General features: G+C 46.2%; 1 protein-coding gene and 1 pseudogene across 2 annotated transcripts in view; one reads left to right on the top strand and one right to left on the bottom strand.

Annotated features, from left to right (window-relative positions):
• Window positions 1–3918, bottom strand: part of Slk (STE20 like kinase) — a 100680-nt gene that overhangs the window by 84457 nt on the left and 12305 nt on the right. The gene's annotated exons all lie outside the window — the stretch shown is intronic.
• On the top strand, window positions 1615–3389 carry LOC101576074 (annotated as a pseudogene).

Below are 3918 nucleotides of genomic sequence, written 5' to 3'. Positions count from 1 at the left end.
GTAAAACCATTGAAGACACTGGTGTAAACAAAGACTTTACAAATAAAGTCCTGATCACACAGGAACTATCACAATGAATCAACAACTGGGATCTCATCTTATTAAAAAGCTTTTGCACAACAGAAGAAACCACCAACAGAATGAAGCGACATCCCCAATGTGGGAAAAAAATGTTTACCAATAGTTCCTCAAAGAATTACTATCAAGAACATATAAAGAACTCAAAAAAATCAGAGCATTCCAATTCAAAGACCCAATCAAAAACCAGGCTTCTGAGATAAATACACATTTCTCAGATGAAGAAACACAAACAAAACAAACATATGAGAAAATATTCAACATCACTGGTCTTTCAGGAGATGCAAATGAAAACAACACTGAGAGTCCATCTCATCCTGGAAAGAATGGCTATCATCAAGAGAGCTGATAGAAGGGCTGTGGGGAAAAAGGCACCCTTCTCCATTGTTTGTGGGAGTCTAGACTGGTGCAACTACTGTGGAAATCAGTGTGGAGAAAAAACTAGGATTAAAGGTCCCATTTGACCCAGCTATACCCTTGCTGGCTACATTCCCAGAATTAAAAACATCATACCACAGTGGTGTATATGCACCCACGTTATCTTGGAAACAACATAAATGCCCATTAACCAAGGAATGAATAAAACAGATGTGGCCTTTTCATACAATGGAGTACTACTCAGCCATAAAAAAGATAAGCTGGAGACTTTTATAGGTCAGTGAGTGTAATTCGAGACCATACTCAGTGAATAAACCAGGCATGTGTAAGCAGTGGATTGCCTCCCTACTGTGAGAAGCTGAAAGAGTAAATAACATCCAAAATATACAATAGGTATTGTGAAATGGGAAGAAACGATTCAAAAGGAAAGACAAACTGGGATAGGGGAAAGGAGAAAAGAAGGAAGGGACAAGAAAAAAAAATACATATATATATGATAGTTAAGATAGTTATACTACTATTCTCTCAGTCCATTAAACAAAAGGTTTGTGCTAATATTGTTTGGACAATTAAATGCCTATATCTTGTACCCTAAAGATAACAATACACAATGTATTAACTGTTGTTACCTATTATCTCATTTTGAAATTTTATTTTTTTTCTCTTTAAAAGAATAAAAAAGGGGGGGCAGGGAGATGGCTCAATAGAACAAGCGCTTCCCTGGCAAGTGCAAGGGTCTGAGTTCAATCCCTGGTTCCACAAAAAAAAAAAAAAAAAAAAAAACAGAATAAAAAAGGGTCGGGGTGATAGCTCAGCAGTCTAAGCACCTGCTTGGCAAGCACAAGGGATCTAGGTTTGATCCCCAGTACCACATGCCATGCCGACCCTGCACCACGCTGGCCACTGAAGCTGGGCATGGTTGTGCATGCCTATAATCCCAGCGCTGGGCAGGCTGAGACAGGAGGATCGCTGTGAGTCTGAGCTGCGTAGCAAGACCCTGTACCAAATAAATCTTTTAAAAATAATAAAATAATAAAAAAGAGTCCGGCGGCCCAGCGTGCGGGCCCAGGCCCTGTCCGGCTCCCGCGACTCCGCGCGGCAGCCCGTCGCTCGGGCCCCCGCGGCCTCATCACTCCCGGAGCCGCGCATGGGGAGCCCCGCGGCCTGCTCACCACCCCGTCCCGGCCAGGAAGCGCCGTCCCGCGCCATGGCGCACTCCCCGGTGCAGTCGGGCCTGCCGGGCATGCAGAACCTGAAAGCAGACCCAGAGGAGCTTTTTACAAAACTTGAGAAGATTGGAAAGGGCTCTTTCGGCGAGGTGTTCAAAGGCACTGACAATCGGACTCAGAAGGTGGTTGCCATAAAAATCATCGATGTGGAAGACGCTGAGGATGAGATAGAAGACATTCAACAAGAAATCACAGTGCTGAGTCAGTGTGACAGCCCATATGTAACCAAATACTATGGATCCTATCTGAAGGATACGGAGTTGTGGGTAATAATGGAGTATCTTGGTGGCGGCTCTGCACTGGATCTGTTAGAACCTGGTCCTTTAGAGGAGACTCAGATCGCTACCATAAGGAGAGAGATCCTGAAGGGACTCGATTACCTGCACTCAGAGAAGAAGATCCACAGAGATATCAAAGCGGCCAATGTTCTGCTGTCTGAACATGGAGAGGTGAAGTTGGCTGACTTCGGAGTGGCTGGCCAGCTCACTGATACCCAGATAAAGAGGAACACCTTCGTGGGCACCCCTTTCTGGATGGCGCCCGAGGTCATCAAACAGTCAGCCTATGACTCGAAGGCAGACATCTGGTCCCTGGGCATCACGACTATAGAGCTGGCGAGGGGGGAGCCGCCCCACTCCGAGCTGCATCCCATGAAGGTTCTGTTCCTCATTCCAAAGAACAACCCCCCAACACTGGAGGGAAACTACAGCAAGCCCCTCAAGGAGTTCGAGGAGGCCTGTCTGAACAAGGAGCCAAGCTTCAGAAGGAGTTGCTGAAGCACAAGTTCATCATTCGCAACGCCAAGAAGACGTCCTATCTGACTGAGCTCATCGACAGGTACAAGAGGTGGAAGGCTGAGCAGAGCCACGATGACTCCAGCTCTGAGGACTCAGACACGGAGACAGATGGCCAGGCATCAGGGGGCAACGACTCCGGGGATTGGATCTTCACTATCCGAGAGAAGGACCCCAAGAATCTTGAGAATGGAGGCCTTCCGCCCTCAGAGTTGGAAAGAAGTAAGATGAAAGTCATCCCAAAGAGGCCTTTCTCTCAGTGTTTATCAACAATTATTTCTCCCCTGTTTGCAGAGCTAAAGGAGAAGAGTCAGGCATGTGGGGGGAACTTGGGCTCCATTGAAGAGCTGCGCGGCGCCATCTACCTGGCAGAAGAGGCCTGCCCTGGCATCTCAGACACCATGGTGGCCCAGCTCGTGCAGCGCTTGCAGAGATATTCTCTAAGTGGTGGAGGCACATCATCCCACTGAAATTCCTTTGGCGTTCGGGGTCTTGTTTTTCCTGTTTTCTTCTTCATCCTCCCTTCTTTTTAAAAGTCAGCGAGAGCCTTTGCCGATGGTGTGACCAGGGCCGCAACCAGGACGTGGAGTGTCCTCACCGCACCGGAGCTGCGCACAGCCTCTCGGATGGGCGGGGAGGGTCAGCTCCTTCAAGTGGTTGTTTTATTTTTTTACTGTTTTTTAATTTTAACCATAGTGCACATATTCAAGGAAAGTATCTTTAAAAACAAAAAACCAACCCTGAAATGTATATTTGGGATTCTGATCAGGCAACTGAAGACGTGAAACCTCAGGTATCCTGCTTTCCGTGGCTCGCTCCCCGGGGGCTGAGGTGCGCCCTGGCGGATGGGTGTACAGATTTGTATACAGCTCGTTTTTACAGAACCCTCTGGCGCGCACAGGGATCACTGAGCACTCCTCAGCCAGGTGCTTCTGTAGACAGTGTCCGTGGAGTAAATGTTCGACAGGCCATAACTTGAGTCTTACTGCCTTGCCTTTATTACATGTAAATTTTGAAATCTGTGACCAGTGATATGGATTTTATTTTATATTTGCAGGGTTTGCCATTAATAATAATCAACGCCCCTCTCGTGGAACACTCCTATTTGTACCTCAACAGATACAAATTTTCCTCATTTTCCCTACACCCTTTTGGTACACACAGAAGTTGATTTCCTTTCTCATTGATGGTACTATTTCTTAGTGTTTAAATTGGATCATCTGTTGCCTCATGAAGCTTTAAATTATTATTTTAAGTCTTTCCCAGATGACGTGCTCTCGTCTCACCTCTGTTTGGATCCGTGCCACCACCCGACGTCATGTCCTCCCCAACACAATTTCCGTTGCACCTTGTAGTGGAATCTGCATATCATCTTGCCCACCTAGAAGTGTCTGGATGCTTACACAAATAAATTTTATAACACATATAAATAAAATAAA

Source organism: Octodon degus, unplaced genomic scaffold (genome assembly GCF_000260255.1).
Source record: "Octodon degus isolate 3935 unplaced genomic scaffold, OctDeg1.0 scaffold00042, whole genome shotgun sequence".
In the NCBI taxonomy this organism is placed as follows: domain Eukaryota; kingdom Metazoa; phylum Chordata; class Mammalia; order Rodentia; family Octodontidae; genus Octodon; species Octodon degus.
This window is presented reverse-complemented; position numbering and strand designations above follow the sequence as displayed.